General features: G+C 44.4%; 1 protein-coding gene across 1 annotated transcript in view; it reads left to right on the top strand.

The window, feature by feature from the left end:
- The window catches only part of LOC147692971 (protein SSUH2 homolog), a 159,828-nt gene that overhangs the window by 49,681 nt on the left and 88,236 nt on the right, over window positions 1–21,911 (top strand). Inside the window, exons 3-4 of the mRNA XM_086939220.1 lie at window positions 9,028–9,138; window positions 15,429–15,507. The gene's annotated coding sequence lies outside the window, so the exon portion shown is untranslated. The remainder of the gene's footprint in view (window positions 1–9,027; window positions 9,139–15,428; window positions 15,508–21,911) is intronic.

The raw sequence follows: 21,911 nt of genomic DNA, 5'->3' as shown, positions 1-21,911 counted from the left end.
AATCCAAACAATAAGCGCTGTGTTGAGATAACCTTGAAGGCCTCGGCACCCACTGTACAGACATAGCTTTCCAAGCAAGACTGATATTATAAGCAAACATGTTATTCTCGTGTAAAGCAAAATACCTAATTAGGCGAAAAGCATTAATAACAAAATGTGTTGTGTGCAGAGGCAGCAGGAAAGGAAAAATGGCGTTTAAAACTCTAACTAACACATGCCAACTTAACACAGTGCAAAGGTGAAACCCATACATAAGACAATGGGGGTTTCTTTTACATTAATATGTCGATTAACCAGTGTTTATCATGAGTTGTATCTATTTCCTGATTTGGATTTTAATGCGTTGCAAATTTTTATGTGCTTTTATGGCTGTAATTGCTGTAATAAAGTCTTTTGATGATGATGATATATATCTGTTTCATTAAAAACAGCTCTAGGAAAGTGTAATCCTTCTTTCTTATGGGTGGGATATTTTGCATCTACATAACACAAAATACAATAGCAAATTATCAGAGTAACTAGCAGCCCGGGTAAGAATTGCTGCCGGTAAGTAGTATATTGTTTTGTAGGATTTCGTTTTGATAGCATTTCTTATCTGTGACAGGCCTGTGAAACACTCTGATTCACAGTGCACTGCTGATGCACTTAAGAGTGCGCGTTCAGTAGTGTGTGAACTTGAGTTTCACTACTTTATTTTTCCTTGCAATATTATATAGCGCGAACTCGACAACATGGCATGAGCACAATTTACATTACAGAAAAACACATTCATTTGTGATAGGCACGGGGAGACAAAGCGATTTGCCTGGAATCACAGGATGTTGAGCTGATGCCGAGATTCGAACGTAGCTCCCCAGCTCCAAAGTTCGCAATTCTAGAACTTGTGGCGGGAGGTGTGTCTAAAAGTGTATGTCGGTGCTGGCCATTAATGAGAGAGACCTGTGCATTTTTCAAATGGGTGGTGAAAAATATGAGTATGTTGCTGGAGATGTGGGCTGCCGTGCCACCAATGTACTTACCGGGCGAGGGCAAACACCCATTATTCCGCAACTTTCTTTCCGCATACCATCACTGCATTATAACACATGGAATTACATTTTATATGCTTTTACCATGCATACATTTACAACGAAATTTGTTGTAAATGCATGAATGGTAAAAGCATGTTTTATTTTAATGTTTGGATAAGGTAAGTATGGGTATAGGGGTATATGTTTTGGGGTACTGAGGTATATGTTTTGGGGTGTTTGGGTATTTTAAGGGTACAGATATAGTTTTGGGTTATGGGGTACAGAGGTAGTTTTAGGTTTTAGGGATAGGTATGGGTTTTGGGGTACAGGGGTATTTTTAGGGTTCAGGGCTACGTTTGGGTTTTGGGGTATAGGGGTATTTTTAGGGTTCAGGGGTAGGTATGGGTTTTGGAGTACAGGGGTATTTTAAGGGTTCAGGGCTAGGTTTGGGGTACATGGGTATTTTTAGGGTTCACGGCTAGGTTTGGGTTTTGGGGTACAGGGGTATTTTAGGGCTCAGGGGTAGGTTTGGGTTTTGGGGTACAGGGTATATTTATAGGGTTAAGATGGGTTAGTGTTTAAGGGTGTAGGGGTATTTTAAGGAGTAAGTTTGGGTTATGATTATGGGGTGCATAAACCTGTACAGCTTTCGTTAAGGCAGACATGTATGCATTAATTTCTTGCCAAACACTTTCTGATGCAGTCTTGATATCAGAACGAATTGTTCAAAAGAAAAATTAGAATGCCTATCTGTTACGACTTGGTGGGGGGGTCAAGTGATGATCTTTTGAAGGGGCATTTCTCAATGCATACAGAGCAAGGGGCAGGCAGTAAAGCCAATTCTTTTTCAGTGTCTCACAAATCTTTGACACTTTGCTTTTCAATAAGACATTCATCCTCTCAACAATTCTATTACTCTCTGGGTGGGAAACTGAGATGAACTGGTGTTCCACTCCTAACAGTGTAGTAATTTGCTGAAATACCATGTTAGCAAAGAGTTTTCCATTATCGCTATGTATCGCCGCCGGAACCCCCCACCTAGGTATAACCTCTCTCACTAGGAATTTGCCTGCCTGGTCAGCATCACACCTGGAGCAGGGTCCCGATTCAATCCATCACAAAAATGGACACACCACTTCTAACAAATTCCTATATCCATTACATTTTTGTATCATATCTACAAAATCTATGTGTATCTCTATGAAAATACCTATTGGTCTTGGAATGGAGGATGAAGGGATTCGTGGTAACCTCTTATTAGAGTACTGATAACACACATGACATGAAGCTAGAAATACATCAATTAATGGTCCTAGATTAGGGATAAACCAGCTTTTATTTAATTCATCCATCATTACTCTTTTAGAATTGTGTGTTGGTAAATGAAGTTGTCGAAGGGCTGTTATAAGTAGTGACTGAGGCATTATAACTTTACCTGAAGTTGCTGATCTGTAAAGAAGATCTGGAAATCCAGTCACTCCCCCCACCCTTGATTTCCAGAGATCTTTCTCATGTTGTGGCGCTGCATTTTGAATGTCTAACAATGCCTCTGTAGAAATATTCTCATAGTGTTGTATCTCAACCTCATCATCTGCATCTAAAGTGTGCATACTGCATGTTTTCATTGAATATAAACTAGCTTCCTTTGCTGCTGTATCAGCAGCTTCATTTCCCTTAGACACCAAATCTGTTCCTTTTGTGTGTGACTGGCACTTAACCACTGCTACTTGACATGGTATTTGCAAGCAGCAATAAGGTCAGCTAAAAGATGCTGGTGCACTACTGGTGTCCCATCATATTTAAGACATCCTCGCCTTTCCCATCTCTTCAGCCCTGAGTGAACTGTGGAAGCTATATATGCTGAATCAGTGTATATTGTTACTGGCTGACCCTGACAAGCCTGTATGGCCGTTATCAATGCTTTTAATTCAGCCACTTGGGCTGAGTCTTGGGATGGCAAGGATAAGAGGTGCAATGTGTGTAAGGTATAATCAGTAGGTGTACCTATAGCCTCAACAACAGCTGCACCTGTATGTCTTATACCTGTCTCCTGGTCTATCCATGAGGAACCATCAATAAACAATTGTCTGCCATCAGACAAGGGGTCCTCATGTGCCAGGTGATCGTCCTCCTCCAATCTTGTTCTACAGTCATGATCAGTGGGCTCTAGTGGGTGCACTAAAAACGTTGCAGGGTTGACTGAGTGAACTCGCTCAATGCATATAGAACAGTTTGACAGTATTACTTCATAACCTGTTGATCTTTGAGTGGTCAGTGTACTTTTACTTTTCTGCAGCACATCAAATGGAGAGTGCTCAACATACAATGTTACTGCGCATCCTGCTGTAATAGTACTAGTCCTTTCTACTGCAAAAGCTGCTTCTGCAAGCGCTCGCTCACAAGGAAAGTGACATTTCATTACTGGATCTAATAGTCCAGTAAAATAGGCGACGGGTTTGTGACCCATCGGATATTTTTGAGTAAGGACTGATATCATGGAATCCTCTGTGGCAGCAGAAAACAAAAAACACTCTCTTTGTATAGTCTGGATTTGCTAGCACTGGGGCTGAAGCAATTGCTTCTTTAAATGTCTGAAATGCACTTACACTGTCATCACTCCACTGTATGCCTGTGTTGTCAGTTTTAGCTTGCTTCATTGTTGTACTACTGGGAAACACCTGTCTCCTCTTAATTGTTCTCTAAAAGCACTTTGTTCCTCTAATCTTCTTCTGTTTATTTCAGCATTTCTATTCTCAGTCTCTTGCCACAATTCCATGCGTTCCTGGTCAAGAACCCTTCTAGTTTCACTCTCCACTAAGTTTATTTCTTCCTCATCTTTCTCATCCTCTCCTGACACATTCTTGATTTCAAGATCATATCCTATGTCCCTTACAACTGGCTTTGCATCTGGTTTAAATGATATGGAATTACATATATTTGAACAGTCATCAGCAATAAGGCTTAATCTCTTAATTATATTCTGTATTCCCTTTACAGTGGTGGTCATGGCAAGATAACCCTAATCCTCTTCTTGATATATTTTTGATCATGCCCTTAAATCAAACTTCACCTGTGTGGTGCTAGCATAATATTCATTCCCCTCACTTGAATTTTGAGGAATCTTGCTAGCCCATTCTAATATATCTTTTGACTTTTGTTCCAGCAATTTTCCATTGTTGTCTTGTCTTAATTTTACTTAAATGTCTCTTGTTAAGGACACTGTTCCCTTATATACTTTTTATTAATTGTTTGAGCAAGATCAACCTCCCCCATTTTTAATAAGTCATCAACCTTTGATGTAACTTTGTTTATGTTAGTCAAGGGAATTAATATCGGATCTTTATAGCCTAAAGCTGGAGAACATCAGTGTCCACTGAGTCTATTGAGGTAGTGGATTCCTTATATTCCACTGACAATGCTGGATACATACCCTGACGGCATAAGGGCCCTTTCATTATCTTAGAATATGTCTGGGGTGGTGCTGTGGCTTCTACATGGGAATCCTGACTGAATATCTTCCACATGTCCAATGATGCTAATCTTTTGGTTCTCTTATCTCCTTTATATGCTCCTAAGATATATGGTATTACATGGGCTATCACTGTATTATCAAAAGAGCCATCTGGTGGCCATGCAACCAGGGAAGTCTTTGTGCCACTGACCACTGCGCCTCCCGGCCTGGTCACCCACACGCTCCTGAGCCTCCCGCCACCCCAGCCACCGAGGGCCGCCGAGCCCCCTGCCTCCCGCCACCCCAGCCACCAAGGGCCGCCGAGCCCCCTGCCTCCCGCCACCCCAGCCACCAAGGGCCGCCGAGCACCCTGCCTCCCGCCACCCCAGCCACCAAGGGCCGCTGAGCCCCCTGCCTCCCGCCACCCCAGAAAACAAGGGCCGCCGAGCCCAGACACCCGAGGACCGCGCCAGATTTTCCCGCTGCCCCAGCCCGAGGCCCCGCCCCCCACCAGCCGATTGGCTCCTGCTCCCGCCCCCCCCCGCAGACCCTCCCTCCCAGCTCCCTCTTATGACGTCCCCAGAGCGACCGTGCAGCGGACGCGCGCAGCGGGAGCACCGACTGAGCGCCGAAGGTGCGCCAAAGGTAAGCCCGTCCGCGCCTGGACCGCGCCCAGCGCCAGGACCCCTGGCCCCCGCAGACCCCAGCCCACCCGCCGAACGTACGGCGCCGCCACCCTCAACGCACTCAACGCCGGCCGAGTCCCGGGCTGCTACCGAGCCACCCCGAGACGCACCCACGGACCCTTCTGCTGCAACTCCTGCAAGTTCACCTGCATCCGGACCTGCTCTACAACTAAACCAACCAAGACGAGCAACAGCAGCAGCCACCTGAAATGCATCCTGCTCAACACCCGCTCCATTCACAGGCACGCCATCGAGGTCTGGAACCTGCTCGACACCACAGCCCAAGACGTCGCCTTCTTCACGGAAACCTGGATGAACGCCTCCTCAGCGCCTGACATCGCCATCGCCATCCCAGACGGCTACAAGATCATCCGAAGGGACCGCATCAACCACACCGGAGGAGGCATCGCCATCGTCCACAGGAACACCATCCGCATCACGACCAACACCGATGACACCCTCGCAACCGCCGAGCACCTGCACTTCCAAGTCCACATCAACCCCAAGACCACCCTCAGAGGCACCCTCATCTATAGACCCCCTGGACAACGCACACAATTCAGCGAAGACATCGCCAACTTCATCAGCCCACACGCCCTCTGCTCCGCTGACTACATCCTCCTAGGGGACCTCAACTTCCACCTGGAGAACAACAACGACCGCAACACCACCACCCTGCTGGACAACCTCGCCAACCTGGGACTCAAGCAACTGGGAACCACCCCCACCCACTACGCCGGACACACACTCAACCCCGTCTTCTCATCCAGCAAGGACATCGCCTTCAGCCACGCCACCGGACTCCACTGGACGGACCACAGCTGCGTCCACTTCAGCTTCGCAAGGACCACGATCCACCACCACCAGCAACAGGCTGCACGCAGGAACTGGAACAAGATCACAGCCGACCAGCTCGCGTCCTCCCTGAGCATGAACCCTACCACCAGCACAACGAACCCTAGCCAGGCGGCCACCAACCTCACGAAGTGGATCAGCGACTGCGCAGACGAGCTCGCCCCCCTGAGGACCCCGCCCAGCAGACCCGGCAGCAAGAAAGCCCCATGGTTCACCGACGAACTCAAGAGCTCCAAGAAGAACTGCCGAGCCCTCGAGAGAACCTGGCGCAGAGACCCAACACCGGACAACATGACTGCCCTCAAGCTCGCCACCCGAAAACACCACCAACTCATCCGCGCCACCAAGAAAACTGCATTCAAGGAACGACTGGACAACAACGCACACAACAGGAAAGAACTCTTCAACATCATCAAAGAGCTCTCCAACCCCAACGCCGGAAACAACGACATCACCCCTTCGCAAGACCTCTGCAACTCCCTCGCCTCCTACTTCCACAACAAGATCGCGGACATACACAACAGCTTCAGCACTCAACCGACGAACACCACGACCGAACCACCGCCCCCCACCACCACCCTCCGCGCCTGGACTCCGATCAGCACCGAAGACACCGTCCGCACGATGAACTCCATCCACTCCGGATCTCCGACCGAACCCTGCCCTCACCACGTCTTCAACAAGCCCCACGCTGTCATCGCACCCCACCTGCGGGACATCATCAACACCTCCTTTGACACCGCTACCTTCCCGGAGAGCTGGAAGCACGCCGAACTCAGCTCTCTACTCAAGAAGCCATCGGCTGACCCCACCGACCTCAAAAACTACCGCCCCATCTCGCTGCTCCCGTTTCCTGCTAAAGTCATCGAGAAGACCGTCAACAAGCAGCTGGCTGCCTTCCTCGAGACGAATGGATCCCTCGACCCCTCGCAGTCTGGCTTCCGGGCCAACCACCACACCTAGACCGCCCTGATCGCAGTCACCGATGACATCCGAGCGCTGCTCGACAACGGAGAAACAGCGGCCCTCATCCTCCTCGACCTCTCCGCGGCCTTCGACACTGTCTGCCATCGTACCCTAGTACAACGCCTCAGCAACGTCGGAGTCCAGGAGAAGGCACTGGAGTGGATCATCTCCTTCCTCGCCGGAAGGACACAGAGGGTCCGCCTCCCTCCGTTCAGATTTGAAGCCACCGAAGTCATCTGCGGCGTCCCTCAAGGCTCCTCGCTCAGTCCAACCCTCTTCAACATCTACATGAGCCCCCTCGCAGACATCGCACGCCAGCACCACCTCAACATCATCTCCTACGCCGACGACACCCAGCTGATCCTCTCCCTTACCAACGACCCCGCCACCGCCAGAGCCAACCTTCACGAAGGGCTGAAAGAGGTAGCCGAATGGATGAAGAACAGCCGCCTGAAACTGAACTCAGATAAGATGGAAGTCCTCATCCTGGGATCCTCACCCGCCGCTTGGGACGACTCCTGGTGGCCCCCCGCCCTAGGCAGCGCACCCAAACCAACAGACCACGCACGCAACCTGGGCTTCATCCTGGACTCCTCCCTCTCCATGACCAGACAAGTCAACGCGGTCTCCTCGTCGTGCTTCAACATCCTGCGCATGCTATGTAAGATCTTCCGGTGGATCACCACGAGACCAGGAAGACGGTCACCCAGGCCCTCGTCACCAGCCGTCTGGACTACGGAAACACCCTCTACGCCGGAACCACCGCCAAACTCCAGAAGAGACTCCAGCGGATCCAGAACGCCTCAGCACGACTCATCCTGGACATCCCCCGTCGCAGCCACATCTCCAGACACCTGAGGGATCTGCATTGGCTCCCGGTCAACAAGAGAATCACCTTCCGTCTCCTCACCCACGCACACAAAGCCCTACACAGCCAAGGCCCTGGATACCTCAACAGCCGCCTCAACTTCTACGCTCCCAAACGCCAGCTTCGATCGACCAGCCACGCCCTCGCCGCCGTCCCCGCATCCGAAGAGCCACCACAGGAGGACGGTCCTTCTCCTACCTGGCTGCCAAGACTTGGAACTCCCTCCCGACCCACCTCCGCCTGACCCAGGACCACCTCGCCTTCAGGAAGCAACTCAAGACCTGGTTGTTCGAGCAGTAGCAGACCCCACCCCCCCCAGCGCCTTGAGACCCTCTGGGTAAGTAGTGCGCTATATAAATGCAATGATTGATTGATTGATTGATTGATTGATTGATTGATTGCCTTCTGCCCATTCCTGACAATGTCTTTTTATTCTGTCAGAGTCTCCTGGAAATGTGGAAATCATATGGCCTAAAGGAGTCCCTTTGTCTCCCTACCTTCCCTTGGCAGACTTCTAAAAGAAAGGCATGACTTCACAATTTTCCTTTTAAAATTCTACCAAAAAACCTTTACTATTCTTAAAGGCTCCTGTCGTAATGTAGTTCACACTAAAACACAGTTGGTACCTCTGATAGTTCAAGAGAATTTATAATCTATTACACATGGTATAACAATCACACATCTACATTATATTTACAAACACACATATATATATATATATATATATATATATATATATATATATTTTTTTTTTTTTAAACAACTCACATAACATATAAATACAAAATGTCAACTTTTTCTCTTACGTTTTCCTAATTCAAACTGTCAGGATAAACCGCTTCCATAATTCCTATTTCTCTAATAATTCCCAAAGAGAACAAAAAACATTTTTCAGTCAGGACTTGAAAGGACTGGTGTACTGAGAAATCACAGACACACTTCTGAGAATGTATGCATAGGGATTCCACCATAAAGTAAAACATTTGACAAATGATAAAGCCTGAAAATTCAATTTTTAGGAGGCATAGGTTGACAATTCACAAGATCAGTTCTGAAGAGTTTGTAATTTAGGTAATATGTTTGATTCATGGTTTGAGAAATCACTGCAAGTGATAAATCAGTGCAAATTTCGTCTAAATGCTTCATAGAAATACAGTGGATAGCTGCTTGAATACCTTTTTTTCCATTTAGATGGATCAGGTCCATATCCGTCCCCTATTGATGGCAATGCTGCCTCCGCTCCACCCTCTCACTTGATGAACAATATAACTGGGTATGAAGGAATATCAGCAGGAGGAGAAGGTAGGTGTAAAACCGATTTTATGCATAAGAGGGACTTCAGAAATACACTGAAGGTGACTACTTATCTTGTTGATATTTTGGTTGTCAACATTTTAGGCTTCAATATTTTTGCAGCATAATATTTAGAACTTGATATTCCAGCAGGATAGCATTTCAGAGTATTTGTGAATTGTTTATCTTCGATTGTACCTTTATTTAAAAAAATAAATAAAAATAAATATATATATATATATATATATATATATATACATATATATTACTGCTTCTTTGTTACGCCGGGCCGTACACTCTAGCTCGGGTGCTTGTTTGCGAGGGGCGTACCTCGCTATTATCCAAGCTACTTTCTTCTCGTCTTCCCCAAAAGAAGAAACAGCACTCACGGGAGGAGGATCACTGGTTTTATTTAGACCCTCAGAGCACCAGACGCGTTTCGGCTACTGCCTTTGTCAGTGGTACACTGACGCGCCATTTTTTCTTACTTAAATACCCTTCACGTGACATACATCGTCAAGGAGGTAGAGAGAGGACTTTCATAAGCGCCATATTGAAGCGAATATGTACAACATCAACCGATCAACGCATTCATTACGCCCTGGATGGGCTTATAACATGCTGTCACCTTCTTGATCGCCTATCAATTCTATTTACATTTCTACAAGCGAATACACTTTAAACAATATTGTGCATAATTAACATTTTACGTTTTACATTTCAACATTATTACGCCCTGTATGGGCTAGTGTAACGAAGGTGAAAATTTCATTTACTGTTCCTCAAATACTCTTTCTCTCTTGACTTATTTTTCCCAAACACACTGTGCAAATCATAATACCCTTAACCAAAATTGAATCTAAAACATTCTTTTCATTTCATATTCTTGAGGACTTCTTTGGGTCAACTTATGCTGTGTAGCTTTACACCTTTTCTTGGAGTTGGGATCCGTTCAACCCAAATGTACTGTCATCTCCTCATGGCTATTCAGGCCCCCAGGATTCTTAGTGCCAATGTCTATGATGTGCCTGGATTCTAACCTTCTCAATTTCAACAGTCTGTCGCCCCCTCTTGGATTGCGGGTACATGGTCTAATGCAAAGTACACCAATTGCTCACTATTACTTTTATGATGTTGTTTGTAGTGTCTAGCCACTGGGTACGACAGATCACAATTCGTGATTGCCCTGAGGTGTTCCAGGATGCGCATCTTAGTGAGATTCACAGTGCTACCTATATAGCGCAATCCGCAAGGACAGACTAGACAATAGACAGTGAATGGGGTTGTACATGTTAGAAATGACTTGATATTTCGCAACTCTCCTCTCACCTGGTAAGATCTTAATGTTTTACTATATTTACACGCCTTGCATCGCCCACATGGGTAGAACCCTGGTTTTGGATTGCCAAATGGTTGTTCCACTGGACGTGTAAGGTAACTGCTCGTTAAAGTGTTTCTTAGTGCTCTGGCTCTCCTGTAAGTTACCATTGGTTGATTAGGGATGTCTATGCCTATTACTGGATCAGTTGTTAACAGTTTCCAGTTCTTTCTTAAAACTGTTCTCAGCATTCCTGCCCCTTCTGAGAAGGTAGTGATAAATCTAAATATGCCCTCCCTCTCAGTATCTTTCACTTTATTTTTTAATGTTTCTTGCCGTGAAATATTATTCACTTTTTTCTGGGCTTCCTCTAGACACTTCTCCCCATAACCTCGCACTCTGAATCTTTCTATACTTTTATTAGCATTCCTTATGTTGTCTTCTTCTGATGTACAATTACGTTTTATACGTAACAATTCTCCATAGGGAATACTATAAATTAGCTTTGGTGGGTGACTGCTCTTAGAGTGTAATATAGAGTTACCAGCTGTGGGCTTTCCAAATAGCTGTGTGTACATCTTCCCTTGCTCCGTTCTAATCTCCAGGTCTAGGAAATTAACTTTACTGCTGCTTATTTCGACTGTGAAACGTAAATTATATATGTTGGTGTTAAGTTTGTCAATATACTCTTCAGCCTTTCTTTCTGGCCCTCGCCAGACAATCAGCAAATCATCTATGTATCTATACCACACCAGTATGTGTTGGGTCCATTCTCCATATTGGGGATTCCATGCCACATTCTCCTCCCACCATCCTTGAAATTGAGAAGGTTAGAATCCAGGCACATCATAGACATTGGCACTAAGAATCCTGGGGGCCTGATTAGCCATGAGGAGATGACAGTACATTTGGGTTGAACGGATCCCAACTCCAAGAAAAGGTGTAAAGCTACACAGCATAAGTTGACCCAAAGAAGTCCTCAAGAATATGAAATGAAAAGAATGTTTTAGATTCAATTTTGGTTAAGGGTATTATGATTTGCACAGTGTGTTTGGGAAAAATAAGTCAAGAGAGAAAGAGTATTTGAGGAACAGTAAATGAAACTTTCACCTTCGTTACACTAGCCCATACAGGGCGTAATAATGTTGAAATGTAAAACGTAAAATGTTAATTATGCACAATATTGTTTAAAGTGTATTCGCTTGTAGAAATGTAAATAGAATTGATAGGCGATCAAGAAGGTGACAGCATGTTATAAGCCCATCCAGGGCGTAATGAATGCGTTGATCGGTTGATGTTGTACATATTCGCTTCAATATGGCGCTTATGAAAGTCCTCTCTCTACCTCCTTGACGATGTATGTCACGTGAAGGGTATTTAAGTAAGAAAAAATGGCGCGTCAGTGTACCACTGACAAAGGCAGTAGCCGAAAAGCGTCTGGTGCTCTGAGGGTCTAAATAAAACCATTGATCCTCCTCCCGTGAGTGCTGTTTCTTCTCTTGGGGAAGACGAGAAGAAAGTAGCTTATATATATATATATATATATATATATATATATATATATATATATATATATATATATATATATATATATATATATATATATATATATATATATGTATATATATATATATATATATATATATATATATATATATATATACATATATATATATATATATATATATATATATATATATATATATATATACATATATATATATATATACATATTTAAAATGTTGTATGTTTACAAAAAAAAGCCAATTGTCACTTTGATAATACCGCGGTATCTCCACTACTTGAAACTACTAATCTACTAATTTAGAGGCATCAAATTGGGGCAACTTTCACCCCATTTCCCTGCTGTCTCTTTATGCTAAGATCCTTGAGAAGCACATTAATGTCCAGCTGCCTGCATTTGTTTAAATCCCAAACTGAGCTACACTCGTCTCAGTTTGAGTTTCAACTTGAACACAACGCTGGAACTGTGTTGTTAGCGGTTACTGGACATCCCAGTCGAGCAGCTGAACAGAGGAGGTTCTGCGACTCGTGCTCTTTTGGGTTTTAGTGCCGCCTTTGACAGCATATCCCATCAGGCGCTTCTCAAGAGATTAGCGGTTGTGGGCTTTGAAGGAATCACTAATTCATGGTTTCAGTATTTCTTGGAAGAACGCTCTTTTCAGGTGATGGCTATATCCTACGAATCACTGGCATGCAGTTGACGTCATGGAGTTCCCCAAGGCTCAACACTGAGTCTGACTTTATTTAACATGTATGTCCGTCTGTAGGCAGAGCAAAGTTACGTTGGCTATTGCAATTGTTGCACAAATGATGGTGGGGGGGAACTGATCCTTTAAGTGTTTTTAGAGTGATTCTTAACTTTTCACAAACTATGGGGGGAAACTGATCTTCTAAGTTTTTTTGGAGGTCTTCTTATTTTTGTACTGTATTAAGTGAATACAACTGCTTTAGGACTTTGCCAGACACCCATAATAATAGAGACATTATGGTCCGTCATTTTTGTTTTCGGTCTAGTCTCTAAACGTAGAGGACTATTTGATAAGGGCTCTTTGATAATCTTGCTGATTTATTTGTGAACAAGATAAAAAAGATTTTAGAGAATATTGGAAAAACTCACCAAATGACAGATCGTGCCCCACAGCTCCCTAATCAGAGGTGAAAAACGAAGCATCAATGCCTGTAATATGGCTGATATCCGGGTTTTTGGAGAGCGTGAGTTGTCCTAACATGAAGCATGGCACCTGACAGCGTGTGAGAACAACCCGTAACATTTATTTGTATGTCCATCTAAGGACATTATGTTGAGTAGAACAATGAGGGATAAATGACTATAAAATGTAAGAACTCTTGGGTAGCTCTTTTTATGTGGAAACATTGTGTTTGGAGGCCATCTTACCCTTGAGACTCCATAGCCTCTAGTTCCCTACTCTGCGTACATTCTAGGGGTGTGTGTTTATATGATATCCCAGTCAGCCATGTTTAAAGACTAGAATCTTCGAACCAATGTCTGAGGACTGTTTTCGAGCAATAGCAATGTCTGCTACCTCTGGTTTAACCCTAGCTTCTCTACCGCACAGTGTGGAAAGATATTGCTGATGAATTAATCTCCCCACTACTACAGATATGTAACCAATCATTGGAACTAGGCTATATTCTACAGGCCTGGAAAAAGGACATAGACACCCTGTTATTGAAAAAGCCCTCTGCTGACCCTCTGGTTCTTAGTAATTACAGACTAATATCATTACTACCTTTTCCTGTAAAAATCCTAGAATGAGCAAAAGACTATCCATGCATCCGGAAGACCAAAAACTCCTAGAACAGGCGCAGTTTGGATTTAGACCAGGACATGGAACTGAATCAGCACTTCAAGCGGCACTGGATGAACTTCAGATGAGGGTGACAGTAATCTGGCGATTATCCCTAGAGTAAGACAAGCAAGACAGAGCAGGCGGTCCTATTCTTTTTTCGGGCTTAAGTTATGGAATTCTTTGCCTGTCACTCGTTGGCTTTGCAACTCCTATGCGCTGTTTAGGAAGATAGTTAAGACCTGGCTCTTCTAGACAATCTCAGTCTTGTTTCTGTTCTTAGCCCTTTAGCGATGAGAAAGCCCAATGGGGTAGGCATGCACTTTACAAATCGTGTTCAATTGAAAATCTGCAACAGTCTATTTGCTACATAGGCAAATCAGATGTAGAAACTTTGAACAAATAGAAATCAATACATATGTGTAATGAGGTGCTGGGGAGTGACTCCTTAAGCCCCTATTAGAAGCCTTGAGTCCAGCAACAAAGTTACTTACCTAATCTCATATTAACCCATTCATTTATTTGCCTATTTCTATCCACATTGATTCTACCTGGACTCCAATTCATTACACATTACTCTTGCTTTCATAGTAGTGCTCCTCTTCTAGATGGTTAGCGCAAGGCAAATGAGGACTTCCTGGTCATCCAGAATACCTGGTCGCCAGCTTCCTTTTGATGCCCAGTCATAATTTTTTTTTGTCTGTCCCAGGCCAATCGACTGATTAGATGTCATTGCTCCTGACTAAAGGGTCATCTCCAAATTCAGACTTTATGCTGAATAATTGTTCTTTGTTGTATTGTCCCTGAGTAACTGCATTTATGTCTCATGCCATGACCTCTACTATTCTACAGCATGCACCTCTGATGAAAAATACCTACCTCTATTAATTGTATGTGACTGTTTATATCTTATCACGTCCATTCACAACAAAAGGATGGTTTGACCTGCATTATAAGGGCAAAGGGTAAATATTTTAGATCTCTCTTACACTAAGCTTTAGAAAATAATTTCAGACGTCTGTAAGCCAATATTTCTCTGTAGGGGTTGCTTAGGGACATCTTGGATCTTTTTAGAAACAGTGCAGCGGTGTTGAGTTCAATAAAATATGTACTTGTCCATGGGGCAGGTTGCTTCATAAATCTATTCTGTGCTGCAGGGGGTTGGGACTACTTGTCCCAAGGACAAGATAGACACATGAAAACTTGTTGTCCTTGATCCCAAACAATATGTCCTGGGCGTCGGGCTATAGGAATTCCACACTCCTGCAGTGCAATGTCTTGAATACATTTTAGGGGACCTGCTACTCTTACACAGGAACCATTTTGACCTAGCTGCCTGTGGTACAGAGGATGTAGTAGAATGAAAGGGGTCATCCCATAAGATTGTCCACAGTTACTAGATTAAATGGGGGGTGGGGTTCCCTAAAAATCCCTACGATGTATGAGCCCAAAATCCTATCACCCAAACTACAATGTGTCCACCCACAAAAGAAGTCTTGGGCAATACCTGATTTACTGCAGCATATTAAGCTACACCTAAGGAATTGAAAGGTCGTCCGAAACATACAATGCCTCAACTAAAGCTCCCACTTTGCAAGAATCTCTTTGCCTTTTCCTCTTGAATTGATTATAATAATATTTTTTTGCAGGTGGAAAATGTCTTCCTCCACCATCATATCCAGGATCAGCCCCTGGGGGAGCAGCTCCTCCCCCAGATATACACTGGAGGTAAGAGGCTTCCTTTCATTTCAATAACTATATCATTACATTTGTATTTCTTTGATGACAGTTCCTGGGACACTAAGAAAAGATTGATATTGTGTTTTCCTCTGTGTTGACTGCATGCCAGTTGTATGTGTAAAACAATGCTTTATCTTAGGCTCATTAAATGGAAATGTACCAGTTTCACAAATATTAATGCCAAACTTAATTTTTATGGGTATTATTAACTTTTTTTGAGAGACAAGTCTTATGCATCATAATTGGTGTAAAGCTTTCCTTAGAGTTTTAGACAGGTTACTTTTTATGGGTAACATTCTTTACCACTGGTGTTCTAAGACCACAGCCCTATTTCATTCTAAATTAGATATCCAAGTAACTCCTGTGAAGCACTTGACTTTCTCACAATAGCAATACTCAACAGTCAAGGCTGACATGAGGTGTGGGGGCTTAAGGAATCAGTATGACACATTTAGACAACACTTCCATCCAGTTAATGCTTCACTTGATAAAAAGTGCAATCCTTTATTATCAACTAAGTAAAATAGTATGCATATGATTATGATACACCTGTCATGTAGAACAACAATAGAGTGCCAGAGGGTCTGAGAAAGAAAAGAGGGTTTGTAGTGTGCAAAACTCAAACAGGCAACAAAAACCCCTATCCTAACCTATAGAAACAGTATTCAATGACATCCTAATGGATGGTCAGAGATACCCATCAGTGACCACTCGGAACCGCCCTTCATCATCTGGGAGTCTTCCAAAACCATTCACATAGATGTGTTATTTTCAAGCAGAAAGAGACTAAGATGTAGAATAGAACTCTTCTACTGAAAGAGCCGTAGTATGGTATACCACTTCTCAAGACCAATAAGTGGTGGAGTGTGGTGTGACTGGAGGAGTGCAGTGCAAGAAAAGCTAATGTGCAAAAATTATATAGAAAAAGTGTATAAAATTGGATGAGGGAGTATAGAACAGACTGACTTTATTCAGGTGATACTCACTCTACCAATATTAAAAATCTAATGTTCAGACAGTTTAAGAAATGCGCTGTCTAGAGTTGGAACCAGGTCGACATGTTTCAGCAATATGTGGACAAAGGTGTCCTTGCTTTCTTCAGGACCTTACAACAATGAAATGCTACTGGAGGAGTGTGGCTCACTGCTTAGAGCGGCAGTCCCTGGTACAGAGGTCTGGCCTGGACCAGGGTTCAAATCCCGCCTCGGCTGATCTCGGCGGTTCTTGGGCTCATAATTCCTCGGACATGATTTCTCGCCTCGGTGCCTACTCTGAGCAGGAGTCCCACGCTGCAACTCTGGGCAATAGCTTGCTTAGCCTCTACAACGGCCCCCTACAGCGCTGGGGATGCCTGGTTGCACCCCGGGGATGCCCAGGAGTGGACATTTCACGGGGAAAAGCCAGGACGGGTTCCCTAGCGGTATGAGTACAGCGCCAGGACACACTGCTTGCCGGGGTATCAGTGCGCTTTACAAATACGTCTACATTTACATTTACATTTACATATATTAAAAGAAATAATAATGAGTGAAAAGCTAAGAAACACAGTTCGCAGACAAGTACTAAGGTCACCTGCAGTTCCTAGGTGAAGAGTCTTGTCTTTTTTTCTTACAGCTATGTCTTTCACTAAAAAAAAGGGGGTTAGAACAAACAGGGTCAGGTGTTGGACAGGATGATCCTGCACACACAAATGCACACAATTGCTAGGTCTATTGCACATAGACCTGAGACGAAGCCCGACTCTCGGTTCTGGCCACAAACACTCTCATACGTAGTGTTAATATTTTACCATACCGGGATATAAAACGTACATGCCCCGATGAAAAAGCATCTTACCATGGCTTGTAAGAAGTGAAGACCTCACCCCACCTGGCAGCGGCTCAGGAGAAGAGTGAAGCGCCGCTCTAGAGGACAAGTAAACAAAACGAAAACATGTCTCTCATCTATATACACATACCCACACCCAGAAAGTTACCTCCCTAGACTAACTCGTGTTCAGAATTTGAACTATGTTAGAACTGGGAATGCAAGAATGATAGGCTCACATTAATCAATACTGCATTCGTATCTTTAAAACAGTTATACATAGCTCAAGCTTTAGATAAGGCTCGTGTTCCTATCCCGCATTACACGATGGTGTTGAGCCTCTAAAACTGTCCCAAAGAGTCCCACATTTAACGGCCACCTGTCATGTAGCCACATTCGAATCGAGCGAGAACACCACCATTTTGCATGTTCACGTTAAATTGACATATTTTCTTCTACACTGAACATTGACATTTGACACACATTTCTTTGCATGCCCATGTAGGATAATATTCTCTAAAATAGCTTTGCTTACATTTCCACTTTATTGGCATATTATCATCTACCTTGAACCTTCTATACAAGGACTGAGTTCATTACACAGAATGCTGTTGCTTATTTTTATCTGCTCAGAGACAGAGCTATCACAATATATTAAGCAATAGCAGCCTGGTGGGTTATGTTTAATATAGAAACAGCATCACTTCTTTGTTTAGTTATAGGAGCATTTCACCGGCACTGAAAGGAGACTCCATGCCGGAATTCCATCATAGCTAATTCCTGTTTACCTCTGCGAGGGAGGATGTCCGGCTTTCGACCACAGGTAACAGGATGTTTGATCACCATACAGGGATATGGCAGATTCACCCACCCTAGACATACTAGGATAGGTAGCGCTAAGTAGGAGTACAATATATATTGCAGTACTTATATGCAAGCATATATACACTGTTGCAGCACGATAGTTGAACTGTTTATCTTTTTTACCATTCTCGTAATGCTAATTACGGGATTCTGTTTCCTTCAATTGATTATTGCAGTGCATGTCTTTTATACAAAAATCACAATGCTTCAATAAATATTGAAAGGCTTTGCTAAGTATTTCTTGTGTAACTCTTTAGGTATGCATGAGCAACCAAACGAAAGGGTTCTAGATCTAGTACCACGATTCCTTTTGGAGTCAGGGTTGTCATGTTCTGAGGTTAAATAATCAGTTTTTTACCTTGTCAGGTTTGGGGTACAAATTGTGTACTGGCCAATATATCCTGAGGGGGCGCATTGAATGAATCTAGCACAATCCTCACGTTTATGTTCTCCAACAAGTGCACAGTTTTTACTGAGGAAGTATTAGCCCTACGACACACCAAGAAAACCAGAAAGTCATTGCACCGTCATAACATATTAAAAATTTCAGAGTCCAGAAAGTACGTTATGTTATATAAAGAATAGGACTTCAATAATAGGTCAATAAAGTAGTAAACTTATCAATTTGATAGAAACAGGAAGCCAGATGGTCCTTACAAAATAAGGGTAAACGATACAACTGCAAATATTTTCGGGTTCTCTTGCACTAAGCTTTAGAAAATAATTTCACATGGGGACCGAAAGCCAATGTTGTTCTGTAGGGGTTGCTTAGGGACATCTCAAATCTTTTTCGAAACAGTACAATGCCTTGCAAAAATATGAGGGAGATAGCAGGATACTGGCCAGCTACTCTTACCCAGGAACTTTTTTGACATAGCTGGCTGTGGTACAAAGGATGTTGCAGAATGAAAGCAGTCATCCCATGAAATTGACCACAGTTTGTAGATTAAAAGGAGTGTCACAAAAAATCTGTCTAAGCCTAAAACTCAATCACCCAAACTACATGTCCTTGCACAAGAGAGGTCTTGGGCAATACCTGTAGTGCCCTGGGTAACATATTAACCAGTCACTGGTATCTGGTTGAGGCTGCAGGGTGCAATCTCCAGTAAAGATCCAACTGGACGCAATGTTGGGGTCAGTGATTAAATACTTGGCCAATCCTCGCTATATGCCCCTTTATGTGCTTTGTGGGATAGGAGCCTGTATGTCAGCACTCACTACTGACCGTAAATATTTTTCTGTGGTGGAGTCATCAAAGTGACATGAGCACCACACAGCCATCGGGACCACTTTTAAGTTAGGAGTAGCTGCATTCTTGTTCAGTAATTCCTTAGGAGCCCTAGCAGTTCCAACAGCTTTGGAATCATGGTGGCTTCTTCAGATCAATGGAAACAGATTCTGTGCCAGGTGTTGAAGACTCACTGTCTCCTGGTCCAGCAGAAGCAGTAAGATTTGGATTCTCCCATCCGGCCCCTTCCAGGAAGATTCTACAAAATAATATATGTATCATGATGTAGTTGAAAAGGAAAAGAGTTGAAACTGGAAGTGAATTAAGCATTTTGATAAATTATAGGAGACTGTGAAACTGAACGCCCTAGGTATTACTTTTAAAACATATGGTGTTTGGCTTAATTTTTTGGGTTTCTTTTTTGGGGGGAGATTGTCGCCTGTCTCACCCTGGGGGAGAAAGAAGGTATTGGCCTCGTACATTGGAATTCGGCCTTGCCTCGTCACCTCATCTGTTACATTTCACATTTGACACGTGGGGCTTCGTGAATTTTAAGTTCATCAGAAAATATGTGAGCGTATTGTAAGAGATAGCCTCTTTGGCGACAACACAATAAAATGAATTAATTTTTTTTTTTTTTGGAAGACCTTTATTGCACATTATTCATATACACAGCGGTGTGCCTACAACCCACTGTTAGGGCCGGCCGCAATCAGTGTACTATACGAGATATATGAGCTTAACAACGCACGCCATCTGCTCAAGTGCTTGAACCAGAAAAGTACAGCTCACAAAGGCACCACAGTTTATCCAAATGCAATGTTCATAGCACCCTCTTGGACTGTAGCCGTATCGCCCCGATGTGATCTCGGTCTAATTTTCAGTTTTGCATAAATACAGGTAAACAACAACAAACCTCAAACCCCCCCACACCTCTGATCCTGGTCTCAGTGTGCAGTCCAAGGTCGGCAGGTATAGTGTGAAATAGGCAGCAAATTGAACAGGTGTCTAGTAGGACAACCCCAGGGTAGGGAACCTTCACTTACACTCTGCAGCCAGTCCTAAGCCATAGTGGGGCTCTGCAAGGTAGCCATGCCGCGCCAATCCTCTATAGCCCACGTCAAACCCTCCGCTAGTTCCGCAGTGCAGACATTCTGCACAAGTCAGTCATATCACCTTCTCACAGGAACCGTTCAGGCAGACCCACCCTCTCCTTCCGACAAGGTATCATTAGCACTCCTTTCACTGTCAGTGTCAGCTATAGATAGCATATAGAGCGTAAACGGAGCCCACACGTCTCCCGGGCGAGATGTCGTAGGCAGTCCCTCATAGTAACAGTTCACTTGGTCCCTGCAGTAAGCCATGTCATTCAGCCATAGCTGCACATCAGGCGCTCTCCCCCCCCCCATCCCATAGCAACCCTCCTTTTAGCTAATTGAAGCGCCAGTACCACCAGCCGTCGCGACGGCGCAGCCACACCAGAAGCGATACCCAAAAGACACAGGCGCACATCCAGCTTCACCTCAGTCGACGCCATAACAGTCAGTCTCTCAGTCACCTCCTTCCAGAAGTCATAGACACGTGAGCATCCCCAGGCCAGGTGCACAAAGTCAGCGTCCTCAGCTCCGCACCGGACACATTGACCAGTGGACTGAAGTCCATATTGAACTAGTTGAACCGGCGTGTAGTACCACTGTTGCAGAAATTTGCAGCAGGCGAAAATTGCCGTTAATCACATACCCCCCGGTCATAGCACAGCATTCAGTCCATTCGTCATCGCTCAATGGTTCAGGAAGACTCCTATCCCACCGTGCCCTAGCCCGAACCGCACCCCCTCCCTCATCCTCCTGCGCAGCTTTATATAATTTAGATAGCAATTTAGTCCTGTCCTTGGCCGTGTAGAGCAATTGCAAGGCCCCGAGTGTCAACGGTTCCTCCGGGTACGTCGGGTATAAATCACGCACGGCGGCCCGAAGCCTGACATATACAAAGGTAGACATAGCAGCATTCGTCGAACGGGTTGTCATCGCCTGGGAGGAGAAAAACGACGCTCCTGGAAAGAGGTCCCCCATTGTTTGCAGCCCAGCTTCCCGCAGAATCTGTAACCCTCCGGTCTCGCCCGACACGGAGATATCCGAGTGATAAAGTAGTGGCATAGCCGGGGCGTATAACGGTAGCCTGGAAGCTCGTTTACCCAGGCTTTCCCATGCAGTCGCTGTGAGTCGCACAGTATCAATCTCCCCCTTCTCAAACAGCGAGTGTTTGTTAACAATCATGGCCCTCAATGGATACGGCAGGACCGCACTCGTCTCCAGTGCTACGTGCGGGGTATACGGCGGAGCATTCATCCAGTAAATCGCGAAGTGTGCTTGCGCGCAAAGATAATAAAGCCTCATGTCCGGCAGGGCGAACCCTCCCAGCTCATAAGGCTTGATCAGCACCTCCCAAGTTACTCGCGGCTTCTTACCGGCCCAGGTGAGAGATATCAAAAGGG

This window comes from Lissotriton vulgaris, chromosome 9 (genome assembly GCF_964263255.1).
Source record: "Lissotriton vulgaris chromosome 9, aLisVul1.2, whole genome shotgun sequence".
Lineage (NCBI taxonomy): Eukaryota > Metazoa > Chordata > Amphibia > Caudata > Salamandridae > Lissotriton > Lissotriton vulgaris.
The sequence above is the reverse complement of the archived record's forward strand: the minus strand, read 5'-3'. Positions and strand labels throughout refer to the sequence as shown.